The following is a 15536-nucleotide window of genomic DNA, read 5'->3' on the forward strand; positions in this document are numbered from 1 at the left end:
GGGTCCTGCAGTATCAGGTGCTGGGAGGCAGACACAGACTCCACGGTCATTTTTAACATATTAAAGTTCTGGGCAGAAAGCTCATTTGGAGCGCATGTTTGAGCTGGGAGAAGAGAGGCTGGAACCAAGCCCCTCCTGCAGGGGTTTCGTCTCTGCGGCTGGAGCTGGGACGCATCACAAGCCAGCATCAGGAGGGGCGCGATGCCCAGGCCTCTATGGGAGCCCCTCCCCAGAGTTCTCAATTTGAAGGTGTTGGGTAAACATGGACTTGGCACGATTTCACTCTCCATATCCAGTCACTGAGTACCAGCTTCCACTTCCTAAATGCCATTCAGATCTGCCAGCTTCTCCCTGTCTGTCTGACTGGGACTCTTGGAAGCAGCTGACCGGCTCTCTGCCTCCAGTTTTGCCCCTGCACCCTCCCCACCCCCCACTCCCCACCCCTGCTCTGCAAGCAACACCTGATACAGCCTCTGGACACCCGCATAGCCCTTTACAGCCTGGCCCCCGCCACCCTCTCCGGCACCCCTTTGCCCTCGAAACTCCAGCGGGACCAGAGTACTATCGTTTCCAGAATGTTCTGGGATCTCTCCCACCTCTGAGCCTTCACACGTGCCACGGGCCCTGCATGGAGCACTGCACTTCTTATTCCCCCTCCGTCCATGCAGCCTCTCGGGTCTCAGTGTGGATCTCACACCAGAAAGTACTGGATGGGCACAGTGCAAAATGGAAACATGGGACCGTGCTGAAACTTTATTAAGAGTTTCCAGGGGCGCCTGGGTGGCTCAGTCAGTTAAGCGTCTGACTTCGGCTCAGGTCATGATCTCGAAGTTCATGAGTTTGAGCCCCGCATTGGGCTCTGTGCTGATGGCTCAGAGCCTGGAGCCTGCTTCAGACTCTGTGTCCCTTGCTCTCTGCCCCTCCCCCACTCATGCTCTGTCTCTCTCTCTCTCTCTCTCTCTCTCCCTCTCTCTCTCTGCCCCTTCCCCACTTGTGCACTCTCTCTGTCTCTCTGAAAATATATATATAAACTTAAAAAAAAAAAAGTTTCCAGATGGCAACAGCAAAGCATGAAACCAAGTTTGGGCCCCTCCTAAGCGTGGGCCCTGTATGACCGCACAGGTGACACATTCATGAAGCCAGGCCTGCTCCTGTCCATCACCCCAGTGTCTCCACTCCGGGCCTCTTCCGTGCCTCTGCCCATCCAGTCTATTTTTCTCCTCCCCCTAGACTGTGAGCAGCAGGGGGCAGGACTTAACGCCTGTCCTGTTCTCGGAATGTTCCAGATGCCCGGCACAGAGTTGGCAGTGGGCACTCCACCAACACCTGGGAGCTGTCATCCCGTGCATCAACACTCTGTTCAACAAATGTTTCTGCAGGGGCCCCAATGCGCCGGGGATCTGCATCCCCGAGCCAAACAGACACCCTTGCTCTCGTAGAATGTACGTTCCAGCAAGGAAGACACGCTGTCTTAGGCTGGATCCGGCAGAAGCAGGCCCTGAGGCTAAGATCTGAGTGGATCCAGACAGGAAAGGGAGGGGGGTTATACAGGGAAGTGAAATGCAGTTACCACTGCGGGCTCCGGGGACTCAACTCCAAGGGGGGATCTGGCCTCCTCCTCCAGGGAGGGCCACAGAGCCTTGAGGGGCCTGGCGCCCCCCATGCACGATCAGCAACAACCACAACCGATTTGCATCAGGTGTCTGAGGCGAGACACGGTATGTGGGGCAGAGTAGGTGGGGCTGGATGTGTGTGTGTGTTTTGGGGGGGGCGCTCTGCAGAATCCACTGGATCCGGAGCTGAGCCCTCCCCGCCTTCAGCCCACCCTCAGCCCCTCTGCCTCCCTCTCTCCGGCCTGATCCCACGCCACAGTGTTTTGCTTTCAGTCTTGAACTTGGACCGTATCTTACAACGTCAGAGGCACGGATGGCATGAGAACTGAAGACCCAGATCGCCAGAAACTTCTAATTGGGCTCCTGACAGTTCGTCTTCTGGCCCTGCTGATCTTCCGCAGTCCCCAACCTGCAGCCCCAGGGCAGAGGTTGCTGGCCCGTTTCTTCTGGAAGGAGCTGCTAATGAAGAGAGAGGAGGAGACCCTGGCTTCATCTCCCGGTGGCGGCGGTGCCCCAGCCCTGACAGATGGCAGAGGGAGGCGGCTAAGGCCCGCGACGTCGGCAAGGGTAGCGGTCAGCTTCCACAGAGAGCATGCACGGAGGGTCAAGACCGGCCACCCCTGCCAATAATTTGTCTTGGCTTTGTCTCGATATCGCCTTGACTTGCTGCCCTCATCAGAAACAGGATTTTGAAGTTTGCTCCTGGGAGGGATTGGATCACTGAGTCCCTTTTGAGTTAACGCCTCACCCCCTCCCACTGCCCCTGCCCCCCACAAAAGGAGAATTATGAGACCTCAAGTGGAGAGCAGAAAACTCACACGTCTGTTTTCAACATTCTTCCACATCCACGATCTCATTTGTCCTCAAAACAATCGTATGGATTTAGCAGGAAAAGTATTAACATTCTCCTTACAGAAATAAGGCATTGGAGGGCACCTAGGTGGCTCTCGGTGCAGCATCTGACTCTTGATTTCAGCTCAGGTCAAGATCCCAAGGTCATGGGATCGAGCCCCGTGTTGGTCTCCCTGCTGAGCATGGAGACTGCTTGGGATTCTCTCTCTCTCTCTCTCTCTCTCTCTCTCTTTCTCTCTCCCCCTCTGCCACTTGCATATGCACACCCTCTCTCTCTCTCTCTCTCTCAAATTAAAAAAAAAAAAAAGAAAGAAAGAAGGCATTGGACATTGAGGCAGGTTAAGATAAGGTGCGGGCTGGTCTAGAAGCTTTCTGAAGCTTTAATGCACTGCCTTCCCATCAAGCCAAGCAGTGTCTACCCTTCCATAAACCCTGTAGCAGGGATTAGATCTTGGGGAAGCATTTGAAACACATTTTTTTTAAGTTGCAATATAACATAGATTGAAAAACACGAGGTTAAGGGGATGAAAAAGTACAGCATAGGGAATACAGTCAATAACATCACAAAAATTGTGTATGGTGGCCCACGGTAACTACACTTAACGTGGTGAGCACAGTGTAAGGGACAGAATTGTCAACTCACTATGTTGTGCGCCTGGAACTAAAATGATGTTGTATGTCAACTATACTTCAATTAAAAATTTAAAAAATAAAAATCGGGGCGCCTGGGGGGCTTAGTTGGGTTAAGCATCCATCCCTCCCTTGATTTCTGCTCAGGTCATGATCTCAGGGTTGGTGGGTTCGGGCCACACTGACAGTGTGGTCCCTGCTTCGGATTCTCTCTCTCTCTCTCTCTCTCCCTCCCTCCCTCTCTCAAAATAAATAAATAAACTTAAAAAAATTAAAAAATAAAAATTAAGGTACGACCACGAATCATAACCAGACGGCTCAGTGAATTTCACAGTATTTTGGCAAAATTCCCGTGTATCCGATATCCGGGTCTAGAAACGCTATGCTTCCCCGGGAGCTCTGAACTTTGGTGTCACCGGAAAATCCAGGGAGACGATGGGCCTGAAATCCTTGTGTGAAGTCGAGTTTCATGTGTGTGCGTTTGCACACAGATATATGTACAAATCAGCGTGTTGATTCATGCATGCTCCTTGCACATAAGCAAAAAGATGAAACCCTCCACAATCTCTCCTTGAGTAGGTATCTACGGAGAGAACATCGAGACAGAATGGAAGCATGATAAGCCCGTATGAGGGGCTGCCTTTGCCCCAGATATCAGTGGAGAGAGCCTAGTGAGTGACGTGAACCATAAGGAGTCCCTCCTGTCTCAGGGTGTCAGAATAAAATAGCTTCGAGCCAATGCATTCTGGAATGGCCTCACCCCTTCTCCCTCAGATGCTCAAATTCAGGAATTAATTAATACCTCTATCACTCCACACTACGGTTGGGCATGAGACAAAGTCAAATGCTGTTAATCCTTGGCATTTCTCTGGTGGGGAGTTGGGGTGGGGATCGTTCATCATTTGGAAAAAAAACACCTTGATAAATCACTAAAGGGTAGAAGACAGGGCGGGGGGGGGGGGGGGCGGCTCCAGTGTTGGCAGGGTCGGGGCACCAAAGGGGGGAAAAGCTGGAACGGCTCTGCCTGAGGTGTTCGTTTTGCTGAGAATCGTGCTTTCGTCCAGGGAGGGAGAAGGGAAGGAGAGAAAAGAAAGCAGAGACGGGAAGGGGATTAGCCACAGAGATGTGGTGCCCTGCACTGTGTGGGGCAAAGCGCCTGAAGGAAGCCCCCCGGGAGACCAGATGGATTTTAAGAACAGGGTGGGCAACGCAGGGTGGTGGTGTCTGAAGGATGGTTTACAAGGCAGGTCCTCCCGGTGACTCTCACACATCACTAAAGTCTGCCATTTTCACTTTGTGTGGTTCGGTTTTCTTTTGTTTGGAGGGGCTCAGGTGAGAATGGATAGGACAGAACAGTATGGGAACATGTGAAGGGACCCAGAGTGGAACAGAGACAACCCTTGGGGAAATAGGAGTCCAGGGCTAGAACTGACATTGAAAGTGTCAGCCATATTCCTACCCCTCCTGCCCCACCCTGGAAATCCACAGATACTCCAAAGGACTTTTTGACGGGGCTTGGGGCGAAGGGTTCTAGCCAATCTTATGTACACCCCAAGAGGCAGAGAGGCCCAGCCGAACACAAGAGTTGAATAAAAACCTAAGAGATTACAACTCCAAACATCGTCGCCCAAACACAACAGCAGCAGCATCTGAAGAAGGCTGAGGTAGACATTGCCCAGGAAGACTTTGGGTCCAGACCAATGGCATGGATCACAATTGGTCGAGGCCAATCTCTACAGTCCTATTTCCCACTTTCCCAGCCAAGGGTGGCCTCATGACCCAGTTCTGGCCAAAGAGACCTAAGCAAAAGTCTGCTGGGTTGCTGACGGGGTTGAGGGTTCTGAAAACTTTTGTCTTCTCCTTCTTCCCTGAACACAGACATGATGATTGGCGTGGTGGCAGCCATCTTGTAACCATGAGGGAAATGTCAAGAGAATCATGGAGGTATATATCCTGAGGTGGTTGAGCTGCTGAACCAAGATCAGCAGCCAACTACCTCTGATCTTGTTACATGAGAAAAACAAACCTCTCTTGGATTGTAACCACCAGAGCCCAGTTTTCTGTTTCTTGCACTAAACACATTTCTAAGTGATGCAGAGGTAGATGAAGGAAACTGTTCCCCAAATGACTTGATTTTACTCATCTATGAGAATCAAAGACAAATTCAAAGGACAATTTAACCAGATGCCTGGAACCAAACAGGCTCAGCTCCAGCCCCAGTAGAGAATAGCAAAGAACTGCCAAATCTCATTATCGAAGGCACAGAACAGCCCTCCAGTGAAGCATCAAAGTTAATAGTGTATCTCAATCTCATCCACAGGCAAAGCCAAGGCAGCAAAATGAAGCCAGTGATGGATGCTGCCACATCAGCTGTTAGCTTGCTGTGCTTTTAGTCCCTTAATCATCAACAGCTTCAGGATCCCAGTGGAGAAATGGACAATCCAACAGGAGAGCCGAGAAAAGATGTCCACTTCTAGTCTGCAGGAGCAGGGGCAGGCATTCATGGGCAGGAAAAAGCAGCCAGGAGTAGGTGACTCTCGTCCTTACTTTATGTATGAGAAAACAGAATGAGAGTTTAGAGGGCTTTGTTTGGATTTAAATTTTTCAAAACTGTTTATTTATTTATTTCGAGAGAGAGAGCGGGCGCGCCTGTGCTCATGTGAGTAGGGGAGGAGCAGAGAGAGAGGGAGAGAGAGAATTCCCAGCAGGCTCCACGCTGTCGGTGCGGAGCCCAATGTGGGACTCAATCTCACCAACTGTGAGTCCATGACCTGAGATGAAATCAGGAGTCAGACGCTTAACCGACTGAGCCACCCAGGCATCCCTGTTAGAATTTAAATTAATTGATTCATCCGTCAAACACTTATTAGGTACGTACTGTGTACTGAGCCTCATGCCGGGTATCAGTAAGATACTCTGCGTGTAGTGGGGACAACAAACCAAGGACACAAAAAACTACGACATAAACCAAAGCGATCTCGGGAATCTTGATAGAGAAACAGGATGTGCCGGAGCCTTGGGGAGTGAGACAACTCTGGCTTTGCAATTCCAGTGGACGAGAGGAAGATTCCATTCGGTTGTTCAGTTACTGTTGGGGCACATGTGGCATCAGCGTGTAAAAATAAAAAGGGACGCTCCGGGGGGGGTCCACTCGGTTGAGCGGCTGACTCTTGGTTTGGGCTCAGGTCACGATCTCGCGGTTTTTGTGGGTTTGAGCCCCACGTCGGCTCCACACTGGGAATGCGGAGCCTGCTTAGGATTCTCTCTCCCCTCTCTCTGTCCCTTCCCATTCTCTCTTCTCTCTTTCTCTTAAAAAGGATTAATTAATTTAAAAAAAATAAAAGGAAAAGGAAAAGGAGAGAAAGGAACAGACATGCATGAGGCAGGGTGTCTGTTCCTGATTGGTCTCCAGCAACTAGAAGACGTTAAATGAGCATATTTATTAGTCACCTACAGTGTTTGAGAGGAACAATGCTGGGCACCTTTGGTATGTGGGTAGAGGGTTTACTGCCATTTTTCAGAAGAGGACTGGGTCCCAGAAAGGAGAAGTATTGTCCATGGCCTCATAACCCATGAGTGCTATGCTAAGTCAGGATATAAACCCAGAGATATATGAATCCAATCCAGACTCAATCCACAACACTACCACTATACTAACTCCTTCTACCGGTCAGGATACCTTCAGAAAATCTACCTAAGATTGTCTTTAAAAATTTTTTTTAAATGTTTTTATTTATTTTTGGGACAGAGAGAGAGAGAGAGAGAGAGAGCGTGAGCAGGGGAGGGGCAGAGAGAGGGGGAGACACAGAATCCGAAGCAGGCTCCAGGCTCTGAACTGTCAGCACAGAGCCTGACGCGGGGCTCAAACTCATGGAGTGTGAGATCATGACCTGAGCCGAAGTTGGACGCTCAATCGACTGAGCCACCCAGGTGCCCCTACCTGAGACTGTCCTAAACAGAAAAGGAGATTTACAGGATCACCTAACCAAAGAGTCTAACAGTAGGCTCAGGTAAGGTTTGATCCAGCAGCCCAAATTATGTCACCAAAGGCCCAATTTCTTTTTATCTGACAATGCTGGGGTTAGATTTTTCCTCTGGCTCCATATTTGTCCCATCCTAAAATAGGCCCAGATTCTCGTGTGTACACAGTGGTCCCATTGTTGTAGATTTCGTATCATCTCCGTTATTGACTAAGAGAAGAGAGAAGGTATGCCTTGAGAGCCCTTGTAGAAAGGAGGAATAAACAGCTTCACCTTTCCAGAAATCCTGGCAAACATTTTCTGAATGGCTCTGGTGGGTCATGTGCCCATCCCTGAAGTATTAGTGTGGGTCCCCTGAAAATGACTTTTATACACAGAAAAGACCATTTTTATTTACTTCAAGTTTTAAATTTTACATTAAATATATTAAAATTATAAATTAAAAATGTAGTTCCTTAAACTTTTAAATCCAACTTATACATCTTTATTCTATCTCTAGATCTAGCAAACTTTAATAATCAAGTTTCAGGGGGCCTTTGCAATTAACTTAACGTTTTAAACTGCATTATTAAATTTAATACAGTTGATTTTATTTTTAGGTGTTTCATCTGCCCACGAAATAAAAACTTTGAAATACTTTAGTAACGCTTAGCATATGGGCTTCTTGCATGTTTCAAATCAGTTCACAAACTTCATAAAATCACTTACACTTTTTAATGTAAAATCATAAATCTAAATCCATGATTCAGTTACGCTTTTATTCTTTTTAAACAATTTTTTTAAGTTTATTTATTTTGAGAGAGAGAAAGAGCGAGCAGGGGAGGGGCAGAGAGAGCTGGGAGAGAGAGAATCCCAAGCAGGCTCTGCACTGACAGTGGGCTCAAAATCACGAACCGTGAGTCCATGACCTGAGCTGAAGTCAACAGTCGGTCACTCAACCGACTGGGCCACCCAGGTGCCCCTTATTCAGAGTATTTTCAATTTCCCCTGTGATTCCTATACTGTTCTATTTTCACATATTTATGTAATTCCCAGACATTGATTTCTACTTTTGTTTTATGGTTGTCAGCATACTCTGTATGATTTAATAAATGTAAAAAGATTGAAATGACCTGATACATGGCGTGTCCTGTAAAATGTAGAATGTTTCATGTACACCTGAGAAGAATGTACATTCTGTTCTTGTTGGGTGCAGTGTTCTATAAATGCCTGTTGGGTATTGTTGGTTTATGTATTGCTCTTCATTTTCCTTATTGATCTTCTATTGAGTTGTTCTATCCACTATTGAAAGTGAGCTACTAAAGTATCCGACTATTATTGTTGAATTGTTTACTTCTCCCTTCAAGTGTGTCAGTTTTGCTTTGTGTATTTGGTGACTATTTTATTAGCTGCATATGTGTTTATAATTGTTATATGTGCATCAAAGAATGACCATTTTGTCACATAAATGTCCTTTCCCCCTAATAACAAGTTTTATCTATAGTCTTATCTGTCTCTTATTTTAACGACCATTTCGATTCCCTTTTGGTTGCTGTTTGCATGGGAGATCTTTTCCCAGCATTCCAGTTTAAACTGTTTGTGTCTTTGTATCCAAAGTTTGTCTCTTATAGTCAACATAGAGTTGTTTCATGGAGTCAGCATTATATTTATTCATCCATTCTTCCAATCTCTGCCTTTTATTTGGTGTGTTCAATCCATACACATTCAATACCGTCGCCGATAAAGTAGGCTTTACTTTTGCCATTGTGTTATTTTCTGTATTTCTTATGTCTTTTTGTTCCTTTATTATTCCACACTGCCTTCTTTTGTTAGAACTGTTTTCTAGCATACATTTTAATTTCTTTCTTTTATTATATATATATATATATATACACACATACATACATATATGTGTGTGTGTGTGTATGTGTGTATTTTTTTACATTAATGTATTTATTTTGACAGAGAGAGCACCAGTGGGGGATAAGCAGAGAGAAGGAGAGACAGGATCCCAAGCAGGTTCCATATTATCAGTGCAGAGCCCGATGCAGGGCCTGAGCTCACAAATTGTGAGATCATGACCTGAGCCAAGATCATGAGTTGGACGCTTAACCAGCTGAGCCACCCAGGCATCCCTACTATATTTTTGAGTTATTTTCTTAGAGATTTTCCTGGGGATTTCAATTAACATCTTAAATTATAACAATCTACTTCAAATTAATGCCAATTTACTTTCAATAACATGTAAATAAATGCATGTTCCTTTATAACTTTATTTTCTCCCTTGCTTGTGCTATTGTTATCATGCAAATCACATCTTTGTATATCGGAAGTCCTCAAAAGAGTTTTATAGTTATTGCTTTATACAATCATCTTTTAAATCATACAGGAGAAAAAAGTTACAAACAAAATATCCACTTTCACTGTCTTTTATGTTTACCATGTACTGGTAATTTGTTTTCGTTGTGTGGGCTTGAGTTACTTTTTGGTGTCATTTCATTGCACCCTGGAGAACTCCCTTTGATATTTCTCGTAAGAAAATTCAGTTAGCAACAATTCTCTCCATTTCTGTTGATGTGGGAATGTCTTAACTTCTTCACGGAAGCACGGTTTTACTTGATACAGATTTTTTTTCCAACATTTTGGGTACGTCATCCCACAGGCCTTAGTTGCTGATGAGAAATCAGCTGTTAATATTATTGAGGATCCCATCTGTATGACAGCTTCTCCACTGCTGCTTGTAACACTGTCTTCATTTTCATACTTCAACAATTTTATTACAGTGTGTACAGTGTAAATCCTTATGAATTTATTTTACTAAGAATTCACTGAGCTTCTTGTATGTTATTTTTTTTAAATTTTTTTTTAACGTTTATTTATTTTTGAGACAGAGAGAGACACAGCATGAACGGGGGAGGGGCAGAGAGAGAGGGAGACACAGAATCGGAAGCAGGCTCCAGGCTCTGAGCCATCAGCCCAGAGCCCGACATGGGGCTCGAACCCGCGGACCGCGAGATCGTGAGATCGCCACCTGAGGCGAAGTCGGACACTTAACCGAATGAGCCACCCAGGCGCCCTGAGCTTCTTGTATTTTAGATAAAGAGTTTCCAACAAATTCAGAGAGGTGTTGGCCACCGTTTCTTCAAATATTCTGTTTGCCTTTTCTGTCCCTTTCTCTTTCTCTCCTCCTGTTCTGAGACTCCCATTATATGTACATTGGTAGTATTGGTCTCTGAGGATCTGTGCATTTTTCTTCTTTTTGCTGTTCTTCGTTGCATAATCTCTATTACTCTACCTTCAAATTCACTGATTCTTTTTTGTGCCATCACAAATGTATCGAATCCTGCTAGTGAATTTTTTCATCTCCCTTATTGTACTTTTCAACTCCAGAGTTTCCATGTGATTTTTTTTTTATAATTTCTATCTCCCTATTGATATGCTCTATTTGATGAGACATCTTTCTTTCTTTCTTTCTTTCTTTCTTTCCCTCTTTCTTTATTTCTTAATGAACCAAACATATTTATTTAGAACTGTTATTAAATTACCACTTTAAAAACCAGGTTTTCAATTTTTTATTTTTATTATTATTTTTTAATGTTTTTTTAATGTTTGTTTATTTTTGAGAGAGAGAGAGAGAGAGAGAGATCAAGCGTGAGCAGGGGAAGGGCAGAGGGAGAGGAGATACAGAATCTGAAGCAGGCTCCAGGCTCCGAGCCATCAGCACAAAACCCGACACGGGGCTCGAACCCACAAACTGTGAGATCGTGACGCAAGCCGAAGTCTGACGCTTAACCGACTGAGCCACCCAGGCGCCCCTCCATTTTTTATTTCATTTATTTTATTTATTTTTTATTAAAAAAATTTTTTTAATGTTTATTTATTTTTGACAGAGAGAGAGACAGGGCATGAGCAGGGTAGGGCAGAGAGAGAGAGGGAGACACAGAATCCGAAACAGGCTCCAGGCTCCGAGCTGTCAGCACAGAGCCCGACGCGGGGCTCGAACTCACAGACCACGAGATCATGACCTGAGCCGAAGTCGGACGCCACCCAGGCGCCCCTCCATTTTTTTTATTTTTAATGTGAAGTATGTCTCTGCTCTTGTTTCATTGATTAGAAGGGGACTTTCCTCTTACGAGTGTTTGTTGCATACAAGGAAAGGTGGCCAACAGAAAGAAAGTTGTCTTGTTTTCAAATAGAACTTGTTTTTCTTGGATGATTTTGCTTACAACCCAACAGCCAAATGAGGAAATTCCCAGAAAACGTGATCATCAAAATATTTAGCCACATGAGATGCCCTCCACATTTTGAGATACGGGAGCAAATGTTTAGCTCAAAGCTGCAAGATGCTCTTGATGGATTTATTGATGTATTTTTAATGATGATTGCCTCCATTACTAAATGGTGAGAGTAATGAGAATAGGGATATGTTTAATGAAATTCATATTTTTCTTTTGTACTACAAGCCTTTCTCTGATATTGGCAGAGGGGGTGCAGCCATTACAGCTCATTCACAGAGATCTATCAGATGTAATCTCTGTCGCCTGTGTGAACTTGGCAGATAGCTAAGTCTTACTCATCATGGAAGAAAATCCATCTAAAACATATTATGTTTTCCTGTCTTATGAGACAACGTTGAACACATTTAGACTTAAAAAAAAAGAGAGAGAGAGAACTGTTGAAATGTGCTCTATAAATTGGAGAAGGTATGTAGCTGTTGAAGGTAGTTGAAGGCCATTCTCTCAGAGGCCCCGCCTCTTCCCATTGTTGTGTCTCCTGTTAGGAATTTCTTTTCCTCTGTTAGGCTCTCAGCTGTCACTTCTCACTCCCTCAATGTGCCTCGGCCCCATTCCTTGACTTCTTTAAGAATGGCTTCCTTTAGTTCTTTGAATATATTTATTACGTCTGCATTGGTGTCTGCAGTCTGGTATCTGGGCCTTCTCAAAGGCGGTTTCTGCTGCCTGCTTCTGTTCTTGATTGGCCACGCTTTTCATTTCTTCGTTGTATATCGTGATGTTTTGGGAAAACTGAACGTTTTAGATAATATACTGTAGCAACTCTACGTAGATTCCTTACCCTCCCCTGGACTCGTTGTTTGCTTATTTATTTGGCTGGTGGCTTTGCTGGAATATTTTGGGAAAATCTATTTCCCCTATAGGGTTCAGCCTGTGGTGTTGCTTCTTAGAAACCGCAGCCTTGGGCATGAGCATGGTCGCTCTTCAATGCCAACGGATTTAGCAGGACTCTCTTAGACTGTCTTTTTTCTTATCTCTGTTTAACTGTCTTCCTCTTTTGGTATCATACCGGCCTGTTAGCCTCCATTAATTGACGGCTGGTTATTGTTTTTGACAATGCTCTGGGGCATAAATTGCTACACAGTCTGCTCCAATGTCATTTGGACTTCTTCGCAGGGATCGTCTCTAAGGCTCGTTCTGATCCCAGAAGGGCTATTCTAGCTGTCTCTTTCCCTGACTCTCTCTATTAACCTACTAGATGGCCTAAGGCTTAGCTTGTTGCTTTCAAGGAGGTACCAATCTCCTGGTAAGTGCTTGCACCAAAGTCTTCACTGTTTTTGAGAGCACCCTTAGGCCTGAATTTCCCCTCATTCTGTTCCCAATAAAGTCCGTTCTTTTGCGGAAAGCGTCCATGTTTTCTGTGTTTCAGGCCTCCTTTCTTCCCCTGAAATAAACCTCTGCACCACTCTTCCAGCAGCCTACTTCTCTGGCAATAATATCCCTACTGCGAAGTAGGGTGCTGGGTGGGGTCACAGCCTTGGTCTCCTTGACTTGCCTCTCCTGGTATGGAACCTCTGCCCTAAGATCGAACAGGGAGAAGGGCAATCGGGGTCCCAGTATACTCGACCTGCCATTCCTGGGGTGGAGCTTCTGTCCTCTGCATGGGGGCTGGGTAGAGGAAGGGCATCCCAGATATCTTAGCCATTCTATCTTGGAATTCTGCCACATGGAACTAGGTGGGATGAGAACTCCAGGTGGCCTGCAGTATTCTAGCTCTAAGCAGGGATCTGGGGGAGGAAGGAGTCCTGTGTTCTTATCCGCACCCACCTGGGGCAGAGCTTCATTGTGCTGAGCTGGGAGACAGGAGAGGGGACCAGCCATGGCTCAAATGTCATTGACTTTTGCTGTTCTTACGTACCGTGAAGTGTTGCTTCATTTTCTGTATGTCGATAAGACAATTTTAAGTATCTTTCTAAAAAATACTTTTTGCCGGTTATGGTTGTTTCACTGGGAAGATGGTCTGCAGAGCTTCTCGTGCCACCATTCTGGAAGTTTCTTTCTTTCTTTCTTTCTTTCTTTCTTTCTTTGAGAGAGGGAGGGAGAGAGAGAGAGAGAGAGAGAATCCCACAAGGGGCAGAGGTGGGGGAGAGAGAGAGACAAGTGGGGCTCACCCAAAATGGGGCTTGAGCTCACCCAGTGTGGGACTCGAATTCATGAACCATGAGATCATGACCTGAGCTAAAGTTGGATGCTCAACTGACTCAGCCACCCAGGTGTCCCTGGAAGTTATTGCAAAGACGAACTTGTATCTTCACTTTAGCCAACTGTGCTAAACCCGAGATTCCCCGCCTTTGACTTCTTGTTTGCATGTTTCTGTTACCTATAGCCAATAGCATCCAGATTAGTGCTAAACTTATCGAAGCCCAAGCAAAGGTTGGCAGAGCTTTCTCCCTCTAGGAAGGTGACGTCACGTAAGATCTAGCGTAAAAGGCACCTGATCACAACACTTAGTACACCTTCATGTTATTTTTTTCTGTTTATTGGCCTGTCTCTTTCACTAGAATGTGATCTCTTTGAGTCAGGGTCCGTGTTCTGAATATTTTGGTATTCCTGCTTTCTGGCATTAGGCGTGGTGCTTACTCTGGATACGGAAAACTAGCCATGAATGAATGGCTATTAATAAGGTCACGTAATTACTCTGGGACCATTCACCCTTGGGTCTGTCCCCACAAACTTCCCAGATCTGTTGTAAAATAGAATTTGGAATTTTGCTCTGAGGACTGACCTACCCGTCTTGGTGGCTGACATGTCTGGGAATGCAGAGATTAGACGGGGTTTGAATTGCTTGCTATCGCTTTGCCTAACAACCTTGGACATGTAGCTTCACTTCTCGGTACTGTAGTTTTGCATCTGTTCCTTGGGGGCAACAATACCAGTCAACATTACATTTTACGATAGTAATAGCTAACATTATTGAGTGCATGCTGTGCGTTAGACACTGTCCTGAACTTTTTACACGTATTAGCTGATTTAATCCTCACCACAACCCTATGAGGCAGGTACTATAATTACCCCCATCTTGCATGTAAGAAAACTACAGTCGTGTCTGTACCCGGCCAACACAGCCGTTTACTTCAGCCAAGTATATATCATGAAGACCTCGTTCATTCATTCATTTATTCATTCATTCAATAAAGTCCCAGACCCTATCCTGTGCTTGTTCTTGTTCTAGCAGCTGGGGTTTTAGTGGGAAGTGTGGCATACAATGTGAAAAATAAGCCCACCGACCCAGTCAAAGGGGGGATGTGGAGATTCGGGGCGCAATGAAATGAAGCTTTAATCAAAGTTCTTGCAAGAGCGAGTGTCTGCTGGACAGGCACACTTGGGGCACTTACAGCAGACGATTTATCTCCGAGTGTGAAGTCCCTCCCCTGGTTCCTCATTGGCTGAGTGCTACAGAGGTTACATCCTTACCCGGATGTCGCCTATGGCCATGGAAGGCGAAAAGTAGTCTGATTGGAACAAATGTACATTTCCTGAGATGACGCAGACTTTCAGTCCCTCCTTTGTTCTTTGGTGCATGCTCATGGCAAAACCCATGAAAATAAGCCCGCGAAGAAAACATGAATAGACACTTCTCTAAAGAAGACATCCAGATGGCCAGCAGACACATGAAAAGATGCTCAACATCACTCATCATCAGGGAAATACGAATCAAAACTTCAATGAGATATCACCTCATGCCGGTCAGAATGGCCAAAATGAACAAATCAGGAGACTATAGATGCTGATGAAGATGTGGAGAAATGAGAACCCTCTTGAACTGTTGGTGGGAATGCAAACAGGTGTAGCCGCTCTGGAAAACAGTGTGGAGGTTCCTCAAAAAATTAAAAATAGATCTACCCTATGACCCAGCAATAACACTGCTAGGAATCTACCCAAAAGATACACGAGTGCTGATGCCTAACGGCACTTGTACCCCAATGTTTATAGCAGCACTTTCAACAATAGCCAAATTATGGAAAGAACCTAAATGTCCATCAACTGACAAATGGATAAAGAAGTTGTGGTTTGTATATGCAACGGAATACTACTTGACAATGAGAAAGAATGAAATCTGGCCATTTGCAGCAACGTGGACGGAACTGGAGGGTATCATGCCAAGTGAAATAAACCAGGCAGAGAAAGACAGATACCATATGTTTTCACTCCTATGTGGATCTTGAGAAACTTAACAGAAGCCCATGGGG

Source organism: Panthera uncia (assembly GCF_023721935.1).
Source record: "Panthera uncia isolate 11264 chromosome A3 unlocalized genomic scaffold, Puncia_PCG_1.0 HiC_scaffold_11, whole genome shotgun sequence".
In the NCBI taxonomy this organism is placed as follows: Eukaryota; Metazoa; Chordata; class Mammalia; order Carnivora; family Felidae; genus Panthera; species Panthera uncia.